The 15,518-nt window shown below is 39.7% G+C and overlaps 1 protein-coding gene and 1 pseudogene across 2 annotated transcripts in view; both read left to right on the plus strand.

Annotated features, from left to right (window-relative positions):
- RARB (retinoic acid receptor beta) overlaps positions 1-15,518 on the plus strand; it is a 767,532-nt gene that overhangs the window by 499,066 nt on the left and 252,948 nt on the right. The gene's annotated exons all lie outside the window — the stretch shown is intronic.
- On the plus strand, positions 7,197-7,262 carry LOC115934175 (uncharacterized; annotated as a pseudogene).

The following is a 15,518-nucleotide window of genomic DNA, read 5'->3' on the forward strand; positions in this document are numbered from 1 at the left end:
GACGGTACCTGGAAAATTAGGACACTGCCACCCTAATACTGCGCTTTTCCAATGGTCTTAGCAAATGGCACACCAGGAGATTATATCCCGTGCATGGCTCGGAGGGTCCCGCACCCACAGAGCCTTGCTCACTGGTAGCACAGCAGTCTGAGATCGAACTGCAAGGTGGCAGTGAGGCTAGGGGAGGGGCGTCCACCACTGCTGAGGCTTGAGTAGGTAAACAAAGCAACCAGGAAGCTTGAACTGGGTGGAGCCCACTGCAGCTCAAGGAGGCCTGCCTGCCTTTGTAGACTGCACCTCTCAGGGCAGGGCATAGATGAACAAAAGGCAGCAGAAACTTCTGCAGACTTAAACGTCCCTGTCTGAGAGCTTTGAAGAGAGTAGTGGTTCTCCCAGCACGGAGTTTGAGATCTGAGAATGGACAGACTGCCTCCTCAAGTGGGTCCCTGAGCCCCGAGTAGCCTAACGGGGAGGCACCACCCAGTAGGGGCTGACTGACACCTCATACGGCCAGGTGCCCCTCTGAGACAAAGCTTCCAGAGGAAGGGTAAGGCAGCAATATTTGCCGTTCTGCAGCCTCCGCTGGTGATACCCAGGCAAAAAGGGTCTGTAGTGGACCTCCAGCAAACTCCAACAGACCTGCAGCTGAGGGTCCTGACTTTTAGAAGGAAAACTAACAAACAGAAAGGACACCCACACCAAAACCCCACCTATATATCACCATCATCAAAGACCAAAGGTAGATAAAACCACAAAGATGGGGAGAAACTAGAGCAGAAAAGCTGAAAATTCTAAAAATCAGAGTGCCTCTTCTCCTCCAAAGGAATGCAGCTGCTCGACAGCAATGGAACAAAGTTGGATGGAGAATGACTTTGATGAGTTGAGAGAAGAAGGCTTCAGACAATCAGTAATATCAAACTCCTCCAAGCTAAAGGAGGATGTTGAAACCCATCGCAAAGAAGCTAAAAGCCTTGAAAAAAGATAAGACAAATGGCTAACTAGAATAACCAGTGTAGAGAAGTCCTTAAATGACCTGATGGAGCTAAAAACCATGGCACGAGAACTACGTGATGCATGCACAAGCTTCAGTAGCTGATTCAATCAAGTGGAAGAAAGGGTATCAGTGATTGAAGATCAAATGATTGAAATGAAGTGAGAAGAGAAGTTTAGAGAAAAATTAATAAAAAGAAATGAACAAATCCTCCAAGAAATATGGGACTATGTGAAAAGACCAAATCTACATCTGATTGGTGTACCTGAAAGTGACGGGGAGAATGGAACCAAGTTGGAAAACACTCTGCAGGATATTAGTAAGAAGAACTTCCCCAACCCAGCAAGACAGGCCAACATTCACATTCAGGAAATACACAGAACTCCACAAAGATACTCCCCAAGAAGAGCAACTCCAAGACACATAATTGTCAGATTCACAAAGTTGAAATGAAGGAAAAAATGTTAAGGGCAGCCAGAGAGAAAGGTCAGGTTACCCACAAAGGGAAGCCCATCAGACTAACAGCGGATCTCTCGGCAGGCACTCTACAAGCTAGAAGAGAGTGGGGGCCAATATTCAACATTCTTAAAGAAAAGAATTTTCAATCCAGAATTTCATATCCAGCCAAACTAAGCTTCATAAGTGAAGGAGAAATAAAATCCTTTACAGAAAGCAAACGCTGAGAGATTTTGTCACCACCAGGCCTGCCCTAAAAGAGCTCCTGAAGGAAGCACTAAACATGGAAAGGAACAACCGGTACCAGCCACTAAAAAGCATGCCAAATTGTAAAGACTATCAATTCTAGGAAGAAACTGCATCAACTAATGAGCAAAATAACCAGCTAACATCATAATGACAGGATCAGATTCACACATAACAGTATTAACCTTAAATGTAAATGGGCTAAATGCTCCAATTAAAAGACACAGACTGGCAAATTGGATAAAGAGTCAAGACCCATCAGTGTGCTGTATTCAGGAGACTCATCTCACGTGCAGAGACACACATAGGCTCAAAATAAAGGGATGGAGGAGGATCTACCAAGCAAATGGAAAACAAACAAGCAAACAAAAAAAGCAGGGGTTGCAATCCTAGTCTCTGATAAAACAGACTTTAAACCAACGAAGATCAAAAGAGACAAAGAAGGCCATTACATAATGGTAAAGGGATCAATTCAACAAGAAGAGTTAACTGTCCTAAATATATACGCACCCAATACAGGAGCACCCAGATTCATGAAGCAAGTCCTTAGAGACCTACAAAGAGACTTAGACCCCCACACAATAATAATGGGAGACTTTAACACCCCACTGTCAACATTAACAGATCAACGAGACAGAAAGTTAACAAGGATATCTAGGAGTTGAATTCAGCTCTGCACCAAGCAGACCTAATAGACATCTACAGAACTCTCCACCCCAAATCAACAGAATATACATTCTTCTCAGCACCACATCACACTTATTCCAAAATTGACCACATAGTTGGACGGAAAGCACTCCTCAGAAAATATAAAAGAACAGAAATTATAACAGACTGTCTCTCAGACCACAGTGCAATCAAACTAGAACTCAGGATTAAGAAACTCACTCAAAACTGCTCAACTACATGGAAACTGAACAACCTGCTCCTGAATGACTACTGGATACATAACAAAATGAAGGCAGAAATAAAGATGTGCTTTGAAACCAATGAGAACAAAGACACAACATACCAGAATCTCTGGGACACACTTAAAGCAGTGTGTAGAGAGAAATTTATAGCACTAAATGCCCACAAGAGAAAGCAGGAAAGATCTAAAACTGACACCCTAACATCACAATTAAAAGAACTAGAGAAGCAAGAGCAGACACACTGAAAAGCTAGCAAAAGGCAAGAAATAACTAAGATCAGAGCAGAACTGAAGGAGATAGAGACACAAAAAAACCCTTCAAAAAATCAATGAATCCAGGATCTGGTTTTTTGAAAAGATCAACAAAACTGATAGACCACTAGCAGGACTAATAAAGAAGAAAAGAGAGAAGAATCAAATCGACACAATAAAAAATGATAAAGGGGATATCACCACCGATCCCACAGAAATACAAACTACCATCAGAGAATACTATTAACACCTCTACACAAATAAACTAGAAAAGCTAGAAGAAATGGATAAATATCTGGACACATACACCCTCCCAAGACTAAACAAGGAAGAATTTGAGTCCCTGAATAGACCAATAACAGGGTCTGAAATTGAGGCAATAATTAATAGCTTGCCAACCAAAAAAAGTTCAGGACCAGATAGATTCACAGCCAAATTCTACCAGAGGTACAAAGAGGAGCTGGTACCATTCGTTCTGAAACTATTCCAATCAATAGAAAAAGAGGGAATCCTCCCTAACTCATTTTATGAGGCCAGCATCATCCTGATACCAAAGCGTGGCAGAGACACAACAAAAAAAGAGAATTGTAGACCAATATCCCTGATGAACATCAATGCAGAAATCCTCAATAAAGTACTGGCAAACTGAATCCAGCAGCACATCAAAAAGCTTATCCACCACGATCAAGTTGGCTTCATCCCTGGGATGCAAGGCTGGTTCAACAAACACAAATCAATAAACATAATCCAGCATATAAACAGAACCAAAGACAAAAACCACATGATTATCTCAATAGATGCAGAAAAGGCCTTTGACAGAATTCAACAGCCCTTCATGCTAAAAACTCTCAATAAACTAGGTATTGATGGGATGTATCTCAAAATAATAAGAGCTATTTATGACAAACCCACAGCCAATATCACACTGAATGGGCAAAAACTGGAAGTATTCCCTTTGAAAACTGGCGCAAGACAGGGATGCCCTCTCTCACCACTCCTATTCAGCATAGTGCTGGAAGTTCTGGCCAGGGCAATCAGGCAGGAGAAAGAAATAAAGGATATTCAATTAGGAAAAGAGGAAGTCAAATTGTCCCTGTTTGCAGATGACATGATTGTATATTTAGAAAACCCCATTGTCTCAGCCCAAAATCTCCTTAAGCTGATAAGCAACTTCAGCAAAGTCTCAGGATACATAATTAACGTGCAAAAATCACAAGCAGTCCTATACATCAATAACAGACAAACAGAGAGCCAAATCATGAGTGAACCTTCATTCACAATTGCTTCAAAGAGAATAAAATACCTAGGAATCCAACTTACAAGGGATGTCAAGGATCTATTCAAGGAGAACTACAAACCACTGCTCAACGAAATAAAAGAGGACACAAACAAATGGAAGAACATTCCATGCTCATGGATAGGAAGAATCAATATCATGAAAACGGCCATACTGCCCAAGGTAATTTATAGATTCAATGCCATCCTCATCAAGCTACCAATGACTTTCTTCACAGAATTGGAAAAAACTACTTTAAAGTTCATATGGAACCAAAAAAGAGCCCACATCGCCAAGTCAATCCTAAGCCAAAAGAACAAAGCTGGAGGCATCATGCTACCTGACTTCAAACTATACTACAAGGCTACAGTAACCAAAACAGCATAGTACTGGTACCAAAACAGGCATATAGACCAATGGAAAAGAACAGAGCCCTCAGAAATAATACCACACATCTATGACCATCTGGTCTTTGACAAACCTGACAAAAACAAGAAATTGGGAAAGGATTCCCTATTTAATAAATGGTGCTGGGAAAACTGGCTAGCCATATGTAGAAAGCTGAAACTGGATCCCTTCCTTACACCTTATACAAAAATTAATTCAAGATGGATTAAAGACTTAAATGTTAGACCTAAAACCATAAAAACCCTAGAAGAAAACCTAGGCAATACCATTCAGGACATCGGCATGGGCAAACACTTCATGACTAAAACACCAAAAGCAATGGCAACAAAAGCCAAAATTGACAAATGGGATCTAATTAAACTAAAGAGCTTCTGCACAGCAAAAGAAACTACCATCAGAGTGAACAGGCAACCTACAGAATGGGAGAAAATTTTTACAATCTACCCATCTGACAAAGGGCTAATGTCCAGAATCTACAAAGCACTTAAACAAATTTACAAGAAAAAAATGAAACAACCCCATCGCAAAGTGGGCGAAGGATATGAACAGACACTTCTCAAAAGAAGACATTTATGCAGCCAACAGACACATGAAAAAATGCTCATCATCACTGGCCATCAGAGAAATGCAAATCAAAACCACAATGAGATACCATCTCACTCCAGTTAGAATGGCAATCATTAAAAAGTCAGGGAACAACAGGTGCTGGAGAGGATGTGGAGAAATAGGAACACTTTTACATTGTTGGTGGGACTGTAAACTAGTTCAACCATTGTGGAAGACAGTGTGGCGATTCCTCAAGGATCTAGAACTAGAAATACCATTTGACCCAGTCATCCTATTACTGGGTATATACCCAAAGGATTATAAGTAATGCTGCTATAAAGACACATGCACACGTATGTTTATTGCGGCACTATTCACAATAACAAAGACTTGGAACCAACCCAAATGTCCATTAATGATAGGCTGGATTAAGAAAATGTGGCACATATACACCATGGAATACTATGCAGCCATAAAAAAGGGATGAGTTCATGTCCTTTGTAGGGACATGGATGAAGTAGGAAACCATCATTCTGAGCAAACTATTGCAAGGACAGAAAACCAAACACCACGTGTTCTCACTCATAGGTGGGAATTGAATAATGAGAACACTTGGACACAGAATGGGGAACATCACACACTGGGGCCTGTTGTGGGGTGGAGGGAGGGGGGAAGGATAGCATTAGGAGATATACCTAATGTAAATGACAAGTTATTGGATGCAGCACACCAACATGGCACATGTATACATATGTAACAAACCTGCAGGTTGTGCACATGTACCCTAGAACTTAAAGTGTAATAAAAAAAGAAAAAAATAAATCCTTAATGTAAAAATAAATAAATAAGTGGTTTCCTCTAAAAAGTGGAGCGGGAAGGAAAAAAATGAGAGTTCAGGGGTGTTGGGAATTTTCTTAAATTGTTATCTTTCTTTTGGCACCATTTTAATTATGTATGTATATTACTTTCACAAAGAAATTTAAAAGAAATATTCATCATGGCTTGATTCAATTCAAGCTAGCATTATGTGTTGGTCACCTTCTTTTTTCAGATAAGTGTGAGTTGTGGAGAATGTGAAGATAAGAAACAATTTGACTTCCTGTTGGGGTTACTTAGGGAGGGGGAGAGACAGGGGTTAGAGGAGTCAAGATCATGGGCTCTGGTGTTAGGCGGGGGTGTGAATTCCAGCCCCCACCCGTGCTGGCTGGCTGACCCTGGGCAACTTCTCTCTGCCTCTGTTTCCTCAGCTATAATATGGGGATGGTAATAGCACAAGCATACTGTATAGGTTTCGTGGGAGGCTTAAGTGAGTGAATGGACGTTCAGTGAGTGCTTTGGTGTGTGGCACATACCAAATGTTCAATAAGCAGCAGTTATCACTCTATTTTAGGTAATGACACACACATCATGAAATTCTAAGCACAATGCTAGAAGGCCATCCTAAGTGCCTAGAAGGCAGAGCCGATGGATTTTTAAAAATTAGTTCTTGGATAAAAATAATTGTCAGTTACAGGGCACTGATTATGAACTGAAAAGCTTTGCAGAAGCAATCCACTGTGTGAGAGACCTCTGTGGCCTGGCATGTTGGCGTGTATTTTCTTGGCTTCTGTCTCCTGCCTTGTGCATATCAGGCCAGGTTTGGTACCTCATTACCTTCTTTTGGCTTCCCAGTTCCATTGTGCAGTCACCTCTTAAGTTTTCTGCCCTAGGGTAACTGCTAACAGCATTCACCCCATCTTCTGGCTGTCAACTGAAAGGCCACTGTGAGTTCACTTCCTGAGAGGGGCCTTGCTGGAGACCAAATAACCCAACCAAATTGCCAGAATTTCACATTTACTTTCTGCAAGAGTGGACAGGGAGACTCTGTTTCTGCCTCTGACAACCTCATCTATTATGATCTCTGCTATATTCTCTTCTTGTACTGATATTTTGTCACCTATGTGGCCAGGGAACAGTCCACAGGAAAACACAGGAGAACATGTAAAGCATTTAAATGGGGAAATAATTTCGTAGTATAGCCATACATAAACTTTCAAAGTCTTATTAATAAACCTTCATTTATTTGAGTATTATCCATCCTCTAAAACAAAGGTTTTTAAAACATACATAACAAGTGTTAGAGTTCTTTTAGAATTTTCCTAATAGGTTTTTTTCAGTTTTCACCAGAAGACACCCCCACAGGGGAGGGAAAAAAAAGAACATTCAAAGCATGCTATGATCTTAAGAGGAAAAAAGGAAATAAAATTATGTATTCCATGTGATCTTATCTATGTAAGAAGAGGAAAATAAAGACAACTGGAAGAATATAAACCAAAATGCTAAGAGAAGTCACTCTGGGTTCAGAGATTTAGTAGTTTTTCTTTCTTACACCTTTTCTTTTATAGATACAGTCTATTATGAGAATGACATATATGCTTTAAAAATAAGTAATAATAGCCTCAAGATAAATAACACAATTAAATTCCACAAATAACTTCAGTACTTGCTATTTTCTAATATTTTAGGTGCTTTTAGAGTTCAAGGCACTTGGTAATAAAATGTATTTTATTCATTTAGTATTTGTTTAATGGCTTCTTATTGTCGTTATTCCTTAGTAGATTTTAAACCTCTTGTGGGCAAAAATCAAATGTTAGACTTCTGTGTAACACAACTTCCCGGCCCAATTCTTCTTTGATGTTAAATGCTTATAAGTATTTCAGCTTTGGAGCGGGATAAGGAGGGATGTTCCTTCCTCTCTGCCCAACAACATATGATACTTGAAACAAATTCTCAACAATGACATTTGGACATTTATGGCCACCTCTCTCATTAGCTGGAATTCCACTGAACTAGTCCTAACTTTAGTGCCAATTACCTAAAGGTTAATGTGGCCAAGCAATACCGGGAGAATTGGGGTTTTTCCAAGAAATGGTCTGTATCACATTATGTTCAGGATGAGAGAGTGATTGACACTGCAGAACGGCTCACTTGGGAGACCCAGAGTGTCCTGCTGTGCTCCTCTCAGAACAGGGTCCTACTCTGAGGCTTAAGGGAGGAAAGATAAAGGACAAGGAAGTAAATGAAGCTGGGCAGAATGTGTGGACGAGTTCAATAATTATTTATAAATCACCATGGATGCAGTGATGAACAAGTCGCTGCCCTCACAGAAATTACTTTCTAGTAGAGCTAAATTCCATTAGATCTCAGCATCAGAATGGGATGCCCCTGAAAAGTGAGAGATTTGAGGCCGTGTACTAAATTAGAAGAGGCAGGAACAAGAAATGTACATTATGCTCATCTATGGATATGTCAACCACTATTACCACCATCCTTTTTCTTACCCACCCCCACCCCCACAAAAAAGTTAGAATACATTCACTACAGAATAGCAAGGCAAAATATTCCATGTATCAACAATAATTTAAAAAGTATTGTATGTATAAACATGATTCTCCAATTCAGAATCCTAATCACAACCATTATAGTTAATTTAGGAATCTCTTAGTAATTCAGAGAGAATCTACAGCATTTATTTGAAAAGTTCCCTCAATGTGTCAGAAGACCTCATCTTACAGGGCTTTACCAATAGCTACATTTAGCCTCACTTTCTACATTTCCACCCTCATTCCTTCTACTCAGGACAGTCAACTTCTTAATGTGTCTGAAATGCATCGACATCATTCCCACCTCAAGGCTTTTGCTTTTATTGTTCTCTCTGCCTGAAATGTTCTTCCACCAAATCTTTACATGCCTCTTCCCCTCATATTTTTCAATTAGTTCTTCAGACATCACCTCCTTACAAAGGCCTTCCGTGATCACCCTCATTAAGATATCCTCAGCCACCTCTAACCCTTTACCCTGCTTTATTTTTTTTTGTGCAGCACTATTACCTGAAATTATAAATACCTTTTTTGCCCTAGAATGTACATTCCAGGAGTATACGTTTCTTGTTTGCCCTCTTCCCTGTCTACATCCCCAGAGCCTTAGAAGAGTAGGTGATTCAGAGTGGATACTCAATAAATATTTGTTGGATGAATAAATTAATGAATTTAGCTGAACTAAGTTTACCTAGACAGAATAATCAAAAGCATAGGTCAATTAGATCTAAAAATTGTAATTTATCTCTACAAACATTCAACACTGTATCTTTCATTGAACCACAGGTTTCACAATAAAATCACCATTATTGAGCATTGAAGCATGTGTATGCCACCCCCCTCCAAAGCCCCAACATACACACACACAGAATTAAGCAAAGTACCAAGACATAAAAGTTTTCTGAAACTCATGAGCTACATTTTGGTCACTTAGACCGTAAAAGCCCTAATTTCCTAATCCATTGCATTTCAGCCTCTTTTGCAGCAGGCATCCCTTGGGAGAGCAAGAGATAGTATCTAGAGGCTGTATTTACAAAAGGGATGCTCTGCTCTGAAAGTCCCCTGGCTATTGTCACACCATTTGTTTTTCATGATTGGAATGTGTGGCATTATTGAAGGGTGGGCTGGTGTCTAAATTGAATGGGTGAAGAGAAACAGAGAGACATTCTCTTTGCCACCTTTGTAGATAGGCGGCTGGGGAGTCTATGTACTGAATTACCCACTGTCAATTATTGATGGTTTGGCTGGAATCATTTACACTCTCTAGTTACTTTGACATCTAGCCAAAAGGCAGCTGCCAGCCTGCTAGGAACCTCCCTTTTAACCATAGGGAAGTTCAAAAGAAAAGATTCAGCAAACCAGACTCATCTGCACAAGCTTCTGTGGATTTCTGGAAGACTCAGGTCATGTTGCTTCTTCATAAGAGTTTAAGTCATTTGTTCATTCACTTATTTATTTAATTTTATCCAGGAAAGGCTGACATTCATCAGTTTGCACTAATACAACTCTAATGGTTATTAAAATACTGAAATATTTGTGTAGCCCTTGGTAAGTGGCCACTACCCTGAGCCTTTCGTCACCAGGGTCACCACACCAGACCTTCCCAAAATCACCACTCAAAGGTTAGCACTTGGCACAGCAGGGGGCCTTCAAAACCGGGTCTCTGAGAGAACAGTTGAGATCCATTCTGAGTAGTAGTGCCCACTACTTTCCATATAATAAATATTTGATTATTACCTCACCTGAGACTGTAATAGCAATAAAACTTGCACTTGAAAGGTCTATGTTCTTTACTTCATAATAAATTCAAGACTAGCTTAACAGAAATGGAAGTCACATAATCTGAAAATATTAAATTGTTTTGAAACACCCTTAAAGGAGAAGTCTCCCAGGATCAAATTGTATTGCCTTGTCCTACCGAAACAAACCTCACTTGCTAAATGAAGTTTAGCCTAAAGCTGCCTCCTTCCATATTTTAAGTTTGGCCAGAAGGTTTCTCTGTACATCGTGAGTATAACAACTGGAAGTGTAAATACTCTGTAGCCTCACTTGTGCCAGTCACTGAGTTTGGCCAGTCAAATGTAGCCAGCTGTTTGAACCATTTTCAAGGGCAAACACTGAGCTGTAACCAATTCAACGCTTTCTGTACCTCACTTCTGTTTTCTGAACGTCACTTTCCTTTTTCTGTCCATAAATCTTCCATCACGTGGCTGCGTGGGAGTCTCTGAGTCTACTCTGACTCAGGAGGCTGCTGGAATCGCAAATTGTTTGTTTCTCAATTAAATTCCATTAAATTTAATTCAGCTGAAGTTTTGTTTTTTTTTTTAATCACACTGTTTGCCTAATTTGAGAGCATTTCCCCAAAAAAAAGACATTCTGGTTTTAACGCATACACCCACAAAGGCACAGGGATCTTGCTCTCTTGGATCCTGTGTTATAGCCATGGTTTGGATGTTAAGAGTCAACTGTATTACATCCCCGGGAGCCATAGCATTGCACCTCCAGAGAAGGTCTGAAGACTGGGCTCAACTAATCACATATACTGCAATGCTTGGAAACCTCTTCATTTTCTGGGAAAAGATCATCCTCAACAGTTTCCACAAAACTGCATAAAACTTGCACAACTCTGGCTGCAGTTTTTATATTGCAATTGAAACAATTTCTAAAAAATAAATAAGAGGCCTACTGTGGAGCTGACCCAAGTTTGAGCCATGCAGAAGGTCCTGAATTGGTTTAAAGACCCTGGCATGGACATACGAAAAAGAAGACCTGCAGCCTACTAGCTATTGGTACAGAGCATGTAAAGCGAATGAGAACAGGTGGGATGCACATCACTGATAGTAAAATGCAGAGACCTGCTGACATGTTTCTCCCTCTCAAGAAGAATGAGGAGTTTGTTGCTCATCAGTCACTGCACTGGGCTGACTACAAAGGACTCTGAAAGACTAATGGAAGAAAAACAGGTAACTTTATTGTACTACTATACTTACCTCATCATATTGTTTTAGTAATTTTTGTTTCTGTAGGAAGCTTCCCTAGTGAGTTGCTTCTGCCTCCATGGAATGTAAGTTCAATTTCCCATTTATTTGAGGACTAGATATAACCATCCCTTCATGCTAAGCCCTGTTTTCTTTAAAATTTTGAGTCCATTGTTCACAAGTGATGAGCCACCACCATCAGGCTTTCTTTTGTAGAGAAAGGAAATAGGAATGCGTATTCTTATCAGTTCTTATGCCTCTGGTTTTATTTTACAAGCAGCATGGACGTGTGAATTAATGTGTGGCTCTGACCAAAACAAAACATTACTTAGAAGCAAGTGAGGACTTTTGTTCTCCATTTAAAGTATCTGGCTCTACAAAGCAGGAAATAAATACTTTGCCTCACTTCAGCATTCCTATTCTTGGCAGTTGATTTGGCTAGACAGGTGATAAACAAGAGAGATTTTAGGGGGAAGCTCTGTCTGGAGAACAAGAAGGAAGTAGGTCAAAGCCTGGCAAGGAATTTTAGGGAGGATCTCGCTTTGGAGAAGCCATTGACAGAGCTTGAAGCAAATGAAAATCAAGTCTCAATTTATTCAGCAAATAATTATGAGGAATGAAGCTGAGTAGAATTGCCTTTCCAGGTGAGGTTATCTGAGTGAGCACAGAATCATTCTCATTAATCATTTTATATCAGGATTATCAATCAAATCTTCTGCAGATATTCTCTGTATAACCTCCTAGGTGCTGAATTGTGAGCTAAATAGGCGTTGTCTTTGCCTCTCAATCTGTGTTCATTGGAAAGGACATGCAGCCAGCAGAACATAATTAATTGAACACTCAACTTTGCCTCTACAGCTTCTTCTGTGTTGTACCTGAGCGAAGCAAGATGATGAGTTCTTGGAGACCAAAAGTCTTCTCTTACTCATATCTAAACTGTGGCATCTAAGACCGTGCCTGGCATGAAGCAGACCTTTAATGCTTGTCTCTGGAGTGCTCAAAAGAAAGAAGTACAGAGGCTGTCCATAAAGTCTGGAAACATGGTTGAATATACATAAGATCACCAAGGACATCTTCCATCTGCGAAAAAGTGAAATAGCATTATATATGTTTCCAGACATTGTGAAATACTGAGTAGAATAAGGTTGTGGAACTCATGGTTTATTCAGGGTGAGAGCCAGAGAGAATTTGCCGCCTATTTTGTCTTCAGCGAAGACTTCCTAGAAGAGGTTTTAAAGCTCTTTGAATAAAGCAAGAGGGCTTAAAAGTTTACCAAAGGAAGGGTTGGGGTGAAAGATGTACAGGAATTGATGACTTCTCTCTGTGGTGTGACTGACTCTCCTATTCATCTTCCAAGTCTTTATTTAAATCAGTAGTTCTCAACTGGGGATAATTTTGCCCCCAGGGATATTTGACTATGTTTAGAACTACTTTTGGTTGTCACAACTGGAAGGGGAAAGCCACCGGTATCTAGTGGGTAGAGGTCAAGGGATGCCACTAAACCTCCTACTATGAGCAAGACAGCCCCCCATAACAAAGAATTATCTGACCCAAAATGTCAAAAGTGCTGAGGCAGAGAAGCCCTGGTTTCGTTGAGCCTTGGGAAAGGTTTTCCTGACACACCTCAAACTACGCTAATTTCCTGTGATATCCTCATTTTACTTTGTTCTTTCCCTACATAGCATGTATCACAATTATAATTAAATACATTGTATCTGTCTCTTCCACTAAAACAACACTTCATAGAAGAAGAAATGTATGTATCTTTTTCCCCATTGTATTGTAGCACCTATTACAATGCTTGGCACATAGTAGATCCTCAATAAATATTTACTGAATGAATGAATCAATCAAGAAATAACTAATATGGAAAAATAAGAAAAAGAGATACTCAAGTTGTTAAGCAGACTGCAGTTTCAGGAATCACGTGAAGTTTGACCAGTGATCTTGGATTTCTCCATTTCAGTTCAAGAAAGTGATGAGTTTAGTCACAGTATGAAGGGAAGGTAGAACTAATAAACTCTATGTATAACATTCTTAATTTATAGACTTATTGCAGTATTTCAGCATTTTAGTTCTCTATCACTAAAGGAACTTGGATGCCAACCCTTTCAAAAAATCTCTGGGAGTTGAACCAGGATTGATCTTGTGGCAAAGAATCTTCATCGGCTGCTAGGACAGCCATTCAGGCTCACTTTCCCATTCTCTCTTACAGCCGTATGACACCATTTTGGTCAACAGGATAAAAAGCAGATCTGCTGAGAAAGGATTTCTGGGAAAGCTTTTGCTTTTCTGTTAAAAAGGAGAGGCAAAACAAGTACCAACCTTCTTTTTTTTATTCCTGGTTGGACCCAATATCAGCAAACTGCCTATGCCCGCACTAATTATTAAACGAGAAAAGTATAACCCACCTCTATTTAAGCCACTGTAATTAGGTTTTCTCTTACCTGCAGCTGAATGCAGCCCTACCTATGATACATTTTTCTGCCTTGGTAGCTAATCTTTTTTTCATGGTCTTTTTAATGATGCAAAAGCAGAAACAGAGACAGTAGGTAGCACAGCTTGGCCTGGGCTTAATCTCATCTGAAGTACAAAGAAAATAGAAAGATCTAAAGTGGTAGAGGTTGTAGCCTTGAAAGATTTGTGATGGAGCCCAGTGCTGCTTTGTGGTGAGTATCAGAAAAAGAGATGCCAGAGCTCATGGTTTAAGAGGGGGGAGGGGGAAAGTATTCATAACACAGTGTGGCTGATTTCCTGTTTACATTTTGCAAGTACTTTGTGTGTGTGTGTGTGTGTGTGTGTGTGTGTGTGTGTGTGTGTGTGTGTGTGTAATGCTGAGGCAGTAGTTAGAATATGAGGGTTTTAGATGCAGTTTTAAAGGTTCTGCATGGAGGGAAAGACCTGAACACAAAGTGGCTACTCTACAAGCTCTTGTGTATACAGGTTTCAAAGCACTTCTACCATCTTCTGCTCTTCTCTCTGCTCTTCTACTCCAGGCTATGAGAATCTTGGAGGTAAGAAACATGTCTTGTTGCTCTCAGTTTCTCTGGTCCCAGAAGAGTGCCATGCCTATAGCATATTATCAGTCAATATTTTCCCAGTTAAACACTTAGAGTTTTCTCCCCCTTTGTCTTTAATGCATAGTTGTAAAAAAGAAGAGATGTAATTGAAGTCTGGAGGAGATTAATTTCATTTCTTTCCCTCATTTCTGGCTTTTTTTTTTACAAGCAGTATTTCCTATATTTTGAATAGAACATGAAGCCCTGAGTTAGCCAAAATGTTTAAGAAAAACTTTTTTCCAGAAAAAAAATTGGAAAAGGAAATTTTCCCAAATTTATATTCCACAGAACCCAGTTCCTTAAAATAAATACATTCTTTAATTTGAGCAATACTGGATTAAATAGTTACAGTGCTTGATACACTAATGTATGTTGTATCTTTCTAAGAGGTATATGGTTTGTTACTCTTCAAGTCCGTATTTAACTATGTAACCCCAAAAGGATTCCAGGACAAAAAAATCAGGGAATAATGATTATCTAATTATTAATACATGTTCAGGTGTGGCAAAGTTTGGGAGCTGCAGTTTTCGGTCGTAAGGCTTGTCATGAGGAAAATACAAGGGCCTTGGTGAAGAAGGAACTAAAAGGAAAGAGGATGGCAGCTCAGAAAAAGGGAAATTCAAGCAGACAAAAAGACCCAGAAATTATGACAGGAAAGTGTAGTTTGATGCCTGCCATCATGGTCTCTAAATGTGTGGCATATCCATTTGGCAAATGGAGACCAAAGAATTTATGTCAGCAGAAGTGTTAGGCTAAGGATCAGGAGCCTGGCAATGTACTCCAGAAACTTTCTTTAAATGACTTGTGTCACTTCTCCAAACTAATTGCCTCAGGGGTGATGTGGCATATTAAACCCTTCATTTCTTCTTTCATGCAATCTTATTTGAAATGAGTTACAAACTAAGTTGCTGGAGAACTTCTGAGTTATTTTAAGAAGATAGTCAAATCATATGTATGAAAAAATTTGGTGCTTTGTTTTTTTAAAAAGTTATGTTTATTAATTTTTGTCTGAGGTCCGTGAGAATCTTAGGCAAGTTTTC

The sequence above is a fragment of the Gorilla gorilla genome, chromosome 2, assembly GCF_029281585.2.
Source record: "Gorilla gorilla gorilla isolate KB3781 chromosome 2, NHGRI_mGorGor1-v2.1_pri, whole genome shotgun sequence".
Taxonomy (NCBI): domain Eukaryota; kingdom Metazoa; phylum Chordata; class Mammalia; order Primates; family Hominidae; genus Gorilla; species Gorilla gorilla.